The following is a 15,075-nucleotide window of genomic DNA, read 5'->3' on the forward strand; positions in this document are numbered from 1 at the left end:
TTCTTAATCCTGTTTTGTGTTAACGTTTTATGTTATGATGTTGCTGGTTTCTTCCTTTTGTTGTTTTGGTTGTGTCCTTTTCTTAAAAATCAAATTGTTTGGTTTGGGTTTGTCTTGCGACGTTTTGGTGTTTTATTATTGGTCAATAGTCTTCAAAAGAAAAAATTATCCAGTTCTTAAGCTGGTTTAATCCGGTTTGGTTACCATGGGTTTTCTTTTCTTAGTCATGCTGTCAGTTTGTGGTTTATGGTGTTTAGTAAGCTGCGTTGGTTAGTTTGAGATTCAAGATTCGACCCTGTTAGACTGATTATTCGACCCTGCTTGACTCTATCGACCCTGTTTCACCCATGATTGACTTTATTCGACTATTGCCTTCGTTCGACCTTCTTAATTTGCTACGAAAGGCGGACATCGTGCGACAGTTTCTGTCGAATCAAAGAACGATCCCCTCAGCCCGGGAAGCCAAAACTAATTTGGAAAGGTGTGCAAGCGCAAACAGCAGTAAGAAACACGGAACAGCAAAAAATGCTGGCCAGCACGGAGTTATTTTGCAAGAGAAAAATGTGGATAAGAGAAACTGAAATCGGAAGCAGAGCCAGCCCAAAAAAAAAACCAACCAAGTCCCTAACAACTGCAGGGGAATGAAAATTTTCGCCGGCTACCACAATGCCAAGAAGCCCGTTCATTCACAGAGTAAGCGCAATTGCGCTGCACTGCAAACAGGAGTAGAGCTTGGTGAAAGCTTGCATGATTTCGAAAATAAAAAAGCCATACAGTAAACACCAAAGAAGTTCAAAAAATTCATACTCTTATTAAATGAATGACAGTGAGTCTAGGAAAACATGACACGCCAAAACAGCAACCAATCGCAAAGAACCACAAGAAATACGACCCCGGGTATGCACGTTTTGATATACTTAAAAAAGTTCACATCCTGTTTCAACCGTTTCCAGTATTAATTCGGTTCCTAGATTTAGGCTGACCGTCAAAAAGAGCATTTTGTCTCCAGGACTGAAATTGTTTCACAAGCGGAACTGAAATCTGTGAAATTATTAACATCGACATAAAACGTTTGTAATGCCGAAAAGTTAATAATGGCGAGTTAATAATTTTCCGAACAATTTAACTTGATTAAAAGAGATTTAGCACACACTGAGGGACTCGAATCGATTCACTGAGTATTCAAATATTCAGGTATATATCCGCTCTACCAGCCCTTAAAATTACTGTTTGATTCGGCTTAAATACATTAAAATTAGAAAACTGAATGACCCCAGTATGTTAAAACTTGATCTCAATTGGTTTATCTTCTTAAACATTGGTTTTTCCCAGCTCCTTTTGCGGTAATGCTATAATAGAAGGTCCCTCAAATTAAAACAACTATGATAGGCAGAATCTGCATGCGTCTCAGTATTATAATTTTGACAACTATTTTTTAAATAGGTTATTTATTTCAAAAATTTCGAAACCTGTCGGAAAAACTATATTGTTTATATCAAGAAATATGCTGGTTTTAATTCATTATACGACTGAACAACCAAAATTGGGTTAATTTATTTTGTCATCAAATTTCAGTTTTGGCGGTTTGTTTGGTTTTCCACATGTTACGAAGTATCTAAACATGATACTTGTTTAAAAATATACAGCAAAAATTTTGTGAATGGCCAAATCAATAATTTTAAATGATTTTCGTTCCGATTTTTGAATATGGGGAGGAAAATTGTATCCGGGTGTGTTTTAGTTCTTTTTCTTTTTTTCTTTTTTCCACACAAATTTAGATACAACCAACAATCATCATTCTTTTTAAAGCCCGTTCAATTATGATCCGAACGACCTTTAAAACTTTGAGAAGAAGTTCCCTGTGATGTTCGTTGAAATTTTTGATTTTCGGTTTAATTTAAATCGATTAAGGCTTACTTTGTTGTTCAACCAGACGTATTTTACGCAAATAATCATAGTAATACGGGGATTTATATATCAAGTTAAGGCCCTTTCAGCCCTGATTTGAAAGACGTTAAAAAATTTCAAAAATTTGTCAGACTTTCGAGAAAAACCGGTCTGAATTTTTTTAGTTTCAGTCAAACTTCAGGCCAGCAAAATAATTGTTAAGCAAAATTTTCCTCCTATCATAACCCTGCTCGTTTGCTTACTATCTAAAGTATTTTAAGAAAAACGTACTTCTTGTTTTCGGCGAGGAATCCCCCAAAAAATTAATTTCTTTGGGCCAGGATTTGACGTAGGAACATTCCAAGGTTGGTCATTAAAAATGGAGGTAGAAAAATAGTAAAAAATGGGTACCTTTTTAATGGTCACGGGATCAAATCCTGAATTAAATTCACAAAGCGACTTACCTTTATTCCGTTCTGCTTCATTTGGGAAGAATGGTGCGAGTTGGGAATGGTTGATCCCGTCAGCCATGTATATGAGAATAGACAGCCCAAGGGCTACAAACAGTTTTGCAGAAGTCGCAGTCTTTTCTTGAAAAATCATTTTGAAAACTAAATTACAACATTCAATTTAGCTTTCGTTTCAACTGTACTTATTCTATTGAAAGCTTTGAATGTAATCAGTAAAGCACTTCAATTTAAAATGCAGCACCAACGTTTTTATATTATTTTTTATGTGCCAATACGTTTTGTTAAATGAGTTCTGTTTCTACGCGAACGCAGCTATCATAATGAGTTGTGTTGTGTTCTTAGGTCTAACTCATAGAGTAATTTCAGATAGGGTACACCGTCTGCTCGTCACGCTATCTTATTTTCGGCCGGATAGATTCGTGCAGCTTCTTAGTCTAATACCGATCTTAATCTTACTCTTATATCTCTTAATCTCAAAAGATCTAGAGTATACTGGTTTTGTTACGATTCGGTCTCTTGGAGAAAGCAACTAAGTTGTAAGTTAAATTGAAATCTCTCTGGTGCTGAAATTACAAGTAATTTCAGCACTTACAAATAAGTGGATTGTTAGTTTGATGGAGTGTGATTGGTTAGTCTTTACTATTTTATAGGGATAAAATATGTAAATTATAACCAATAATAAATTATAGTTTAGATCTGGTTCCACAATCGCGTTGATTGTATATCGGCAACTTATGAAACTAAATTATTATTTTGTTTTTTTTATTACTAAAACCAGAACGAAAACTTAATTAATGGGACCAAGCAAGATGGGCGCGGCAGAATTTCTCCAGTGTACGCTAAACAGCTCGTGCGATGGTCTTTTTCCTCGTGATTAATGATTCTTTCAAACACACGTCTCAGTTTTCTATTTTTTTTTAATTAACACCAAAATAATTTTTTACAATCTGTTTATCGACTTAATAACTATTTGGAAAAGTTGCGGGAGGAGGGAAGGGGTAGGATTTCATTTGTACGAGTGAAAAAGGCTTTTTACGATTGTGTCCTAAACAGCAGCCCCTGAATTTCTTCTAGTTTGTTTTCGTTCCACTTCCAATTTCAGTTTTTCTTTGTGTTCAAGTTTCGCGGCGGTATTTCCCAATTGAGTTGGGACGGATGTTAAACCGAAGATACATCGTCTGCTCGTCACGCTATCTTATTTTCGGCCGGAGAGATTCGTGCAGCTTCTTAGTCTGATACCGATCTTAATCTTAATCTTATATCTGCTAGTCTCAGTTAGTCTCAATAGATCTAGAGTATACTGGTTTATTGCAAGAAGGTCTCTGGAGAGGCAACTAAGTTCTAAGTTAACTTCAAATATCTCTGGTGCTGAAATTACAAGTAATTTCAGCACTTACAATTAAGTGAGTTGTTAGTTCGATGGAGTATGATTGGTTAGTAATTAAAATTTTATAAAGATAAAATATCTAACTTACAACCAATAATAAAATCATAGTTTAGATCTGGTTCCACCCATCCGGGGTTTTTGAATCTTTCATCTTCTTTCTGTAATGGATGATGAATGATGATCGTTGGTATTTGTCGAGCATCATTTCTTAATCCTGTTTTGTGTTAACGTTTTATGTTATGATGTTGCTGGTTTCTTCCTTTTGTTGTTTTGGTTGTGTCCTTTTCTTAAAAATCAAATTGTTTGGTTTGGGTTTGTCTTGCGACGTTTTGGTGTTTTATTATTGGTCAATAGTCTTCAAAAGAAAAAATTATCCAGTTCTTAAGCTGGTTTAATCCGGTTTGGTTACCATGGGTTTTCTTTTCTTAGTCATGCTGTCAGTTTGTGGTTTATGGTGTTTAGTAAGCTGCGTTGGTTAGTTTGAGTTAATGTATAATTCCTTTACAACCGGGTTAAGAGAAAGTTGGAAACTTGTTATAGCTTGTTTGAGTTGTTGTTAGTGAAATATAAAATTTGAATTCATTATTTTAAACAATTCGTCGTGGGCGAGCTGTGTGAGTTTGGATAGAATTCTAGTGCGAGTGATTATAAAAAAGCGATATAAAAGGTTATTACTGCTCTTTCCTCATATAATTTTACTAATTGAAGATTGAAATTTACTGCTTTGTGAGGATTCAAATTACGAATTGATTTTCATCGTATAAGTTAACTACATCGGGGAAAATAATTTATAGATTAAATACTAATTTAGGGGAAGAATTTTACTGCTTTATTTAGTGCGGTTTGTTAAGAAAAATTTATAAAATTTTAAAAACTTTTGTATTTTTATTTGTGTTTTTTTGTTTGGAGTTGATCGTGATTTGAAGACTAAAGAAAAAGAGAAAAATATAATGAAGAATGGTTAGTTTATTTTGATTTAGTGAGTTTTAAAGTATTCAATTCATATTTACCTATTGGTCGGGAAAGAAGCCATGAGGAAAAACATCGTGAATAACATCAGATGTGTTTGGCAATTTTGCCAAAATGCGAATGATAGTTTTAGTTTGTAGCAGTGGCCAAAGCAATTCAAGTGTTGTGTTATTATGTGGTGAATGGGGCTTTGCGTATAATTAGGTCTTAAATTTGTAGGGTTTGTGAGTGCTAGGCTTCTAATGTTTCGTGATAATAATAATAATGGACGGTTATGATGTAAGTTTGGTAATTGTGGTGCTGTAGGTGATACGTTGTATTGTTTTGTGTTTGGTTTTGTTGATAGTTTTGTATTAAATTCTTTTATTTGTGTGTCTAAAAGTATTTTTTTTATTGATGTCCAAAAATTCCAAAAAATTCTACAAATAACATGCGGGCTACGCTTGCTTGTCGGTTTACTTGTGTGTGTTTTGCGCATGTTTTATAGATTCCTTTCAATAGTGAGAAAAAAAATCCGATAAAATTAAACATTGCGTATAATATAGTCAATCTTTCTAAGATGTAATAGGGCCATACTAGAAAGGCAAGAATTTCGTTTCTCGGAGTTACAAAGCTAAAAATATTGGTAGGTGAGATATCTTGTGGTCTGTATTTTTCGCCATTTCAATATATGTAGTCCTTAATTTCTTCAAAATATCCGCTATAATCTTGAGTGTAAATGTCTGAAAAGCCTGCGCTGTCTGCAAGTTTGCGTAAATTTTGATCTCTTGATTGTCTTTGTATGGTGTCTATTTGTGTGAGTACTCTCGAAATTGTTGTGTACGAATGTGATGTTGTATATCTGATTTAGAGTTTATGCCTATCGATTGTAGATCGATATTCGGATTGCGAGCAATGGCTCTAATACTTTCGGGTGAAAACCTTTTTAATGGTTACATTAGTCTAGGGTATAGTGTTAGTAGGTAGTATTTTTATTCGTCGGGGTTCAATTGTATAATATTGTGGCTATTTTCTGATCCACATGGGACTGCCGTATCCCAAAAATATGTTCTTTGGGAGAGTGTATCAACAAAATGTACTTTGTTTTTATGGAATATTAGGATTCTTTTATAACATCGTTTGTCTTCAAAAACATCTAAAGGTGTTACTTTTTTTGTGCAAGTATAAAACCATAAAATGTTTCCTTCACAATCAAGGAAATTTGATCTATTTCCGGATAATAAATAACTGCGTAGGATTTTTTTAGAACTGCTAGTGCTAGCGATTGTAGAATCTATGTTTTTTCTAGTTCACAGAGTTGATGTTCTTTTTCTAATTCTGATAGTAACGTTTCTCGAAAAAATTTTGCTAACTCTAAAGTCTAGTTTCATGTCTAAGTGGATGTCATAATGAATTGCGCCAAAATATGTGTTGTTCATGAGTGATATTTTTTGTAATCGTGTACTGTCTGTGTCTTGTGGTTTTTTTTCCTGTGTTTCGTAGAAAGTTTAGTGGGATGTATGAGGTTCCTCTATTTTGAGGATGATGTGTTGTGTGTTGGTCCTTTTCTATTTTTCCCGTGTTCATGTCGAAATCTTGATCGCATTCGACAAGTATTTCGGAATATTGTGTTTTATAGAGTGGATTTCTATATTTACATGCTAGTTCTGTTTCCTGATAGATTTGGAAACGTGTTCAATTATTTTCTTTTTTATGGATGTTTCTAAATTTATGATTTTTCTGTCTGATTTGATTTGGATTGACATTTTCAAACAGTATTGATTCGATAAAAATTTTTTGATGAAATTTTATCAATCTAGCGTGTATTTTTGCTACTTTGAATGAGTTACAAAGGTCTTCGGGAAACCAGACAATTGTTGCTTGGGTCCTAGTAGTAGGACCACAATAACCTTGATTATTTTTGCTAGGTAGTCTCATTCCTTGGTAGATTATAGTGTTATCATTTAAATCTCGTGTGAGTTGTAAATTTTCAAGTTGTATTTTCCAATCGAAAAACATTATATCTTGGTATCCTTTGTTTTTTGTGTCTGCTTTGCTGTTTGAAGGGTTATTTAATCCAATGTGTGGTATCCAATGTTTGTCGTGAAGATCATAAGTTAATCTTCCGTGTGCGCCATTGTATGGATATTTTTTGTCTAACTTAGTTTGTCCTTAGTATCTTTCAAGTTGTGCTTGGTGTGCAGAGTCTGTGAAAATTTGAAAGTTTACTAATTTTCTGTTTGAGTTTTTGTTTGTTGTTAGATTTAATCTGAGTAGTTGAATTTTACAATTTTCGGATTGTAGATGTAAAAGTCTTTCTATGCTGCTTTGATAGAAAGATTCGTGATCAATTCGGTTTTTATTTCCATTTGAGACTTGTGAACAATATACTTTCTTCTCGGAAAATGTCGCTGTGATTCAATAACCTGTAAGTGTTGTTGCTCGGGCTGTTGAGTATAATATGGCTAAGATATTTGCGGTTTCTATAGCTTGTGGTTTGGATTCACATTGTGTTACTTGATCTATGCCATATTTATGTAATGTTTTTTGTTCATTTTCTTCACAATCATAATGTGTTACTAGTAAATCCTGAGGTCCTGTGCAAGGAGACGGATTTTGACTTTGTTCGGAAAAAGTTAGAAAAAGGAGATGTTGAATTGTGAAGATCTTTAAATTATACATGTGTGTGATAATCCTGAACATGGGTTATAAAAAGTTATATATCCAATTGTCTTTTTGGTATAGCTATCGTTTTATATCTTATTTCAGTTGTTATAAATGGGGGAGGTAAAGATTGAGCTGTGATACTTGGTGGGGCTAGTAGAAAAGGTTTATGTACATTGTTATTAAGTCTTACTATAATTTCGAATTTTAGTGTGAGACTTTTTTGTTGAAGGATTTGGATGTTATGTTTCTGAATATCTTTGTGGATATATTGTCTTTATTGTAGTCTATTTAGTGCCCAGATGTGGAGTCTACTACTTTCCTGATGTTGACCAAATAATGGGGGAGGTGCTACAAATGTATTCCAATCTAATCGTAGAGGGTATTAGTAGATGATTGTTCTTGATATCTGGCGTCAAGATTTTTAGGGAAATTGAGGGGAAAAACTGTTAGTGATATTTGACTTATTGAAGGTGTTGATGGAAGGGAAAGTGCATCTGTTATCGGTTGATAATGTTGTATCCGATGGAATTTCTATTGGTTCGTTTGCTATATTGGGTTCACCTTGAGTGTAAGAGTGTGTTGCCCAATATAGTAGGCGTTCAGTTGTTTCTGGAGGATTGAAACGATTTTCTCGAATTTGTTCTGATGTGGCGGTTGAACCTAAATAATCTGATCGAATATGGGATGTACTTTGGTACTGTGCTACTGGAAGGGTCTGAGAGGGTTGGTGTTGGTCATTGAGGTATATAAAAATGAATTCTGGGGCCTTGGAAATTTCTGTTTCATCTTGGATGCATGATTTGTCTATTTATTTCAAGTGTGTTTTAGTTTTGACTAATATGTCTTACTCTATTAAGATTTTGCTGTAGAGTGGGATATGGATTGTATGTTGGTTCGAATTGTGGTTCGCTTAAACTTGCATGGCGAACAACTGTTTCTAATGGTTCAGATAATCGTGCGTGTCTTTCTTCAATTGTGTATGGGTTATTTTGAAAAGAAATGCGGGTTGATGATTGGGGATTTTGGGTAATTGTTAGTTTTATTGGATTTTCTTGGAAGGTTGTTGTTGGGGACTGATGTGGTGGTGGTTGATTAGCATTTTTGAAAAAATGTTTGAGTTTTCATTTTGTTATAAAGAAAATTTTTGTTTACTATAGTATTCTTCATTGAAATGAATTGAAAAGATGGTTCCTAAAGCAAATGTGATGACTGCCTTTTTTAAAATTTTGCACATTGTCGTCATTAGGGATGTTAAAAATGTGAGAAAATTAGGAATAATAGAAAAATGTCAGTTCTACTAAAAATGGTTCGAAACATTTAAATAGACTTGGAATTATCGTACCTGTGGATGTTATCAAGGATTTTTGAAAGTTGGGGGTATAATACGATTAGAGAAAAGAAAGTTTTAAGAAAGTTGCAAAAAAATAGTAAAAGAATTAGTAAAGTTTCAAAAGTTTCAGCAAAAAATATTTAAAAAAATTTAAGTGGATTGAAAAAATTTTTATGAAAAAGTTTGAAAGTTTATGTTTAAAATTTGTAACTGTTGCGGAATGAAACATTCAAGAAATGACTCGTTCTGTCGAACCTTTTTTAAGTATTGGGGCTAAATTAAAGTGTGGTCGGATTATTTATTGATTTTTTGACAAGTGGGTTTGGTCTTATCAGATATTGCTGGGGGGTAATTTTATGGTGTTTGGGAGGTTTTCTTAGTTTTGTTTTTATTTGTTGGATAATTGGGGGTATCCAGGGAATATTTGTATTTTAGGCTAAATGATCATGTCTTTTTTGTTCTTTAGGCTAATTTGCTATTTTTGGTTGTAGGGTTTTTGAGGTCTGGTTTTGGAAAGTATTATTGATCTTTGTATTACTTAATAGGGGAGGGTTGTAATATTGAAATAGTTTTTATTTGAAACGTCAATTTTAGTGGGTTGCTTATTTTTGACCTGGAGGTCTTAAACTTATAGTTATAGCTATGCCTGGAGATTAATATCTATCTATCTGGCTAATAATTGTGAGTGATTTCTATTGGCTGATTTTGAACTAGGATTGCTCAAGTGTGTTTTCAGCATGTTAATACGAAAATGTGAAAATTCAAAATGATCAAAAAGAAATTGGAGATATTAATTAAAATTGATGTTGTTTTTTTGAAATTCAACTTTCTATAAAATTTCAGATTGTGGAATAAGTGTTTTAAATTTTTTTCGTGGCTGACTTCTAAGTCGTGATGGTTTTCTATGTTGAGATTTTAATGTTGATCCTGTGGTAAAAATTTTTCTGTAATTTTTCTTTTTCTTCCTTTTTTTTGAGATGTTTCTGTTTCTGGTTTAAAAGATATTTGGGGGGTTGTAATATTTTTGTTGTGTTGGTTTTTGATTCTTGTTTTTATCGATATTTTGGTTTGTATCGATGTTTTTGTTTTGTTCAGTTTCTGGATTGTTTTGAACAATTTATAAACTGCTGAAGGAATATACTTGAGTTAATTCGCGAAGTGCATATTCTTTTTTATAATTAGGTAAAAAATTGTTTCGATGTTGAACCATTTCTTTATTAATCGAACCAGTAAGTTGAAATCTTTAAGTAAAATTGGTAATTAAAACAAATATTCCAATTTTTAAATCTGTTGCTGGCGTAAAACGTGAATTGATTTGGTTGTTAATGTTTTGCCTTTGTAACAATTTCTTTGTTTTTTTTTGGTATACTTCATTATGTTTTTTATCTCGATTGAAAGTCCATTCGGTATCTGTGCCGGAAGCTAATTTTAAAATTTGTGGATGATGGAAGTGGAAGTGATCTTCATCATGTGTATGTAATGGTAAGTTGTAACATATTGAATCTTTATTTAGTTGACAATAACCTTGTGCCTTTTTGTGAGCATTTGCTAAAAACATGATTGGTTGTCGTGGTTTTTGATTAAAAACCATTTCATTTGGTGATATTCCTAGTGTCGTTGTGATATGCGAACTATAAGATAAGGGGAATAATTTTACATATACTGACCATTCGGTAAATCGTGTATCATTTCCATTTATGACGCATCTAAGATTTCTTTGTAATGAACGGTTCATACCTTCGACGAATCCGCTTGTCCAAGATGCATGAGATGTACGTGGTTTATCTTTTATTTTTTATAAGTGACATTGTGTGATAGTTTCATTATTAACGAATTCAGTGCCATTGTCTGTGACTAGAATTTCGGGTAATCCGAATTTAGCTCTCCAATGTTCGTAGAGTGTTGTATATGCGTAATAGGCATTAAAATGGGCTACTGGGTCGAGTGCTACGTGAATGACCATTATGTAAGAGTTTCCTTCAGAGGATGGTGAAATTGGTCTTTTTGTGTCAAATGAAATTCTATGATTAAAATATAGACTTTGTCCTTTAAAATCTTGTTTTTCTGCATTTTGCTTTTGGTTCGGGTAACGTTTATTTAGTTGACATAATATACCATCGTTGCATAATACCTCAGTCCAATATGATGCCTTTGGGAAATGAAACTTTTGGATGAAATTAGAGTATATGTTTTTTCTGATCCTGAGTGTCCTTTAATATATAGTGTTTGTGATGTAATTAATGCTATCAACATCATACGTAAAGGTAGACAGGGTACTTTTATGTCAAGTGTTCGTTATTCTAAAAGATCTATAATTTCCTTGATAGTGTTACTATTAAATTTTCTGAAATATCGAAGGAGTGTTTTAATACCTAAGATTGTGGTATCGGCTTTCGTCGGTTTAGTTTATATTTGTGCCATGATTTTAGTTGTCTTATGACTGAATCAAGACTTTGGTATTTTGAAATTTTTCTAGTGTAACTTTTTCTGTTGTCGGTAGAAAAATGTTTTCTACTTCTAGTTTCGGTAGGGGTATCGTATCAAGTGGGTCATGAAGGTTAAAAACTTGATGTATCGTAAATTTTGAATCATTTGGTGATGGTCCTGATAAATTTATGGTATCAGTTTGATTTTTTTTCTTCTAGAGAAAAAGGGTCCTTTTTATGTGGTTGTTGTTTAATTCGTTTCTTTTGATTATTGTTTTTGATCCAATGTGAATATGGAATTGGCTTAATTGTGGATATACCTAGTAAATCAACTTATCAACTTCATATAGGTTCTTTTGGCAATCTAAATAGAGTTGAAAATATTGTAAATAGTTTATTTGTGATTGACTATATTAGTTTTTACTGCATATTTACATTCTAATTGTGGTGAGGTTTCATTGTTTGCTGGTTAAAATTTAATGTTTTGCGGTATTTCAACGGTAGTTTTTTGTATAAGTAGTTCAGGTGGTGTATTTCTATTTAGAGTATCTGGAAATGCAAGGTTCTTCCTGCTGTCCATTTTATATGTAAGTTTGGAAATTTCAGTAGATTTTCGGTTGTAATATTTTTGTTGTGTTGGTTTTTGATTCTTGTTTTTATCGATATTTTGGTTTGTATCGATGTTTTTGTTTTGTTCAGTTTCTGGATTGTTTTGAACAATTTATAAACTGCTGAAGGAATATACTTGAGTTAATTCGCGAAGTGCATATTCTTTTTTATAATTAGGTAAAAAATTGTTTCGATGTTGAACCATTTCTTTATTAATCGAACCAGTAAGTTGAAATCTTTAAGTAAAATTGGTAATTAAAACAAATATTCCAATTTTTAAATCTGTTGCTGGCGTAAAACGTGAATTGATTTGGTTGTTAATGTTTTGCCTTTGTAACAATTTCTTTGTTTTTTTTTGGTATACTTCATTATGTTTTTTATCTCGATTGAAAATCCATTCGGTATCTGTGCCGGAAGCTAATTTTAAAATTTGTGGATGATGGAAGTGGAAGTGATCTTCATCATGTGTATGTAATGGTAAGTTGTAACATATTGAATCTTTATTTAGTTGACAATAACCTTGTGCCTTTTTGTGAGCATTTGCTAAAAACATGATTGGTTGTCGTGGTTTTTGATTAAAATCCATTTCATTTGGTGACATTCCTAGTGTCGTTGTGATATGCGAACTATAAGATAAGGGGAATAATTTTACATATACTGACCATTCGGTAAATCGTGTATCATTTCCATTTATGACGCATCTAAGATTTCTTTGTAATGAACGGTTCATACCTTCGACGAATCCGCTTGTCCAAGATGCATGAGATGTACGTGGTTTATCTTTTATTTTTTATAAGTGACATTGTGTGATAGTTTCATTATTAACGAATTCAGTGCCATTGTCTGTGACTAGAATTTCGGGTAATCCGAATTTAGCTCTCCAATGTTCGTAGAGTGTTGTATATGCGTAATAGGCATTAAAATGGGCTACTGGGTCGAGTGCTACGTGAATGACCATTATGTAAGAGTTTTACTTTTCTAGTGTTACTTTTTCTGTTGTCGGTAGAAAAATGTTTTCTACTTCTAGTTTCGGTAGGCGTATCGTATCAAGTGGGTCATGAAGGCTAAAAACTTGATGTATCGTAAATTTTGAATCATTTGGTGATGGTCCTGATAAATTTATGGTATCAGTTTGATTTTTTTTCTATTAAAGAAAAAGGGTCCTTTTTATGTGGTTGTTGTTTAATTCGTTTCTATTGAGTATTGTTTTTGATCCAATGTGAATATGGAATTGGCTTAATTGTGGATATACCTAGTAAATCAACTTCATATAGGTTATTTTGGCAATCTAAATAGAGTTGAAAATATTGTAAATAGTTTATTTGTGATTGATCTATATTAGTTTTTACTGCATATTTACATTCTAATTGTGGTGAGGTTTCATTGTTTGCTGGTTAAAATTTAATGTTTTGCGGTATTTCAACGGTAGTTTTTTGTATAAGTAGTTCAGGTGGTGTATTTCTATTTAGAGTATCTGGAAATGCAAGGTTCTTCCTGCTGTCCATTTTATATGTAAGTTTGGAAATTTCAGTAGAAATACTTGAATTCTATAAACTCTATGGTTTCGATTTGATTTTTGTTTAAAAAGAAATATAATAGGTTTGTGATCTGTGAATAAAACTGTTGGATGTTTTGATCAAAGTGTCAAAAACTCATGTTCTGTAAAAGTATATATTATAGCTGAGCATTCTCTCATAAGGGTAGAGAGTCGCACTTCAGCTTGTGTGAATAAGCGAGAACTTGCTGATATGAAATTCATTTTATTCGTTCCATTGTGTGATTGTAACAATGCTGCGCCAATGCCAAAATTGGAAGCATCGCACATTGCATGGAATGGTTGATTGGGGTCTCGAATTGTATTTGATATTTGTTCTCTGAGAAGTTTTTTGATTTCTTCAAATCGTGTCTGGGGTTCTGTTGTCCATTGAAAATTGTTTTGTTGTCTAAGAATGTTGTAGAATGGTCTTAAGTATAATTGCATTTATTATATACATATTTACTTAAGAAATTTAACACTCCAAGGAATTCTTGGATTTTCTTTTTGTTTATAGGTGGCTGGAGTTTTTGAATTGCATCTATGCATGATTTCAATGGGGTTATAATGTTTTTCTCAATAATGTGTCCAAGAAATTTTACACGTATTAAGAAAAAATGGGATTTGTCCGGGGCTGCTTTCATGTTTTCGTTTTTTAGTATTTGATGATACCATTCTAAAACTATAAACATTTCGTCTTTAGTTTGTCATTGCATGAAAACATCGTCTAGGTATGTGATTGCTTTTTTCTTGAGTATAAGTAGTCTAAAAATTTTACTCATAAATGCTGAAAAAGCTGCTGGTCTTATGGATATTCCATAGAATGATCTATTGAATTGGTATTGTTGATTTTACAATACCAAATTGTGTCAATCGTCGTGATTGTTTGTCTAATGGCATTTGGTTATATGCACTATTCATATCTGCGGCTGTGAAATATTTACCGTTTATTTTTGTTAGAAATACTTGAATTGGTTCAATAGGCCGGTTACATTTAGATTCATCGATAAGAGAATTGTGATTTCTAGCGTCTAGAATTCTTTTTAGTGATTCTCTTTTACTGCTTTGTGAGGATTCAAATTACGAATTGATTTTCATCGTATAATTTAACTACATCGGGGAAAACAATTTATAGATTAAATACTAATTTAGGGAAAAAATTTTACTGCATTATTTAGTGCGGTTTGTTAAGAAAAATTTATAAAATTTAAAAAAACTTTTGTATTTTTATTTGTGTTTTTTTGTTTGGAGTTGATCGTGATTTGAAGACTAAAGAAAAAGAGAAAAATATAATGAAGAATGGTTTGTTTATTTTGATTTAGTGAGTTTTAAAGTATTCAATTCATATTTACCTATTGGTCGGGAAAGAAGCCATGAGGAAAAACATCGTGAATACCATCAGATGTGGTTGGCAATTTTGCCAAAATGCGAATGATAGTTTTAGTTTGTAGCAGTGGCCAAAGCAATTCAAGTGCTTTGATGGTGTTTAGTTCTTCAGTGCCAACGGAGAATTCGTAACGTGTGTTTTGGATTAGATTGTAAATTTTGTGATTGTATTTAGTGTTGTGGATAAATTCTAAAATGGGTAATTCTATAGGTTGAATCTATTTATGCGGGACAATGAGTGTTCGGGACTCTTCTACAATGAAGGTTTTAGTGAGGGGACAGAACATATACATTTGTGTAATGCGGTCATAATTACGAAGGATGCCTCGAAGGTTAGTATTTTTAATGCAATATGTGAAATTAAGAAAAAATGGTGATGTGTATTTGGAATTAAAGAATTGAAAAGAGTCCCGAACACCCAAGAATCCCGA

General features: G+C 32.8%; 2 protein-coding genes across 3 annotated transcripts in view; one reads left to right on the top strand and one right to left on the bottom strand.

The window, feature by feature from the left end:
* Nucleotides 1-15,075, top strand: part of LOC134847913 (bifunctional arginine demethylase and lysyl-hydroxylase JMJD6-B-like) — a 500,322-nt gene that overhangs the window by 282,026 nt on the left and 203,221 nt on the right. Inside the window, exon 1 of one of the 2 annotated variants that reach the window (XM_063865192.1) lies at nt 809-818. The exons of the other annotated variant lie outside the window; for it this stretch is intronic. The gene's annotated coding sequence lies outside the window, so the exon portion shown is untranslated. Of the gene's footprint in view, nt 1-808; nt 819-15,075 lie in introns of those variants that run through there. 2 annotated transcript variants of the gene reach the window in all.
* Nucleotides 1-15,075, bottom strand: part of LOC134847915 (uncharacterized) — a 336,559-nt gene that overhangs the window by 229,656 nt on the left and 91,828 nt on the right. The gene's annotated exons all lie outside the window — the stretch shown is intronic.

The sequence above is a fragment of the Symsagittifera roscoffensis genome, chromosome 6 (assembly GCF_963678635.1).
Source record: "Symsagittifera roscoffensis chromosome 6, txSymRosc1.1, whole genome shotgun sequence".
NCBI lineage: Eukaryota > Metazoa > Xenacoelomorpha > Acoela > Convolutidae > Symsagittifera > Symsagittifera roscoffensis.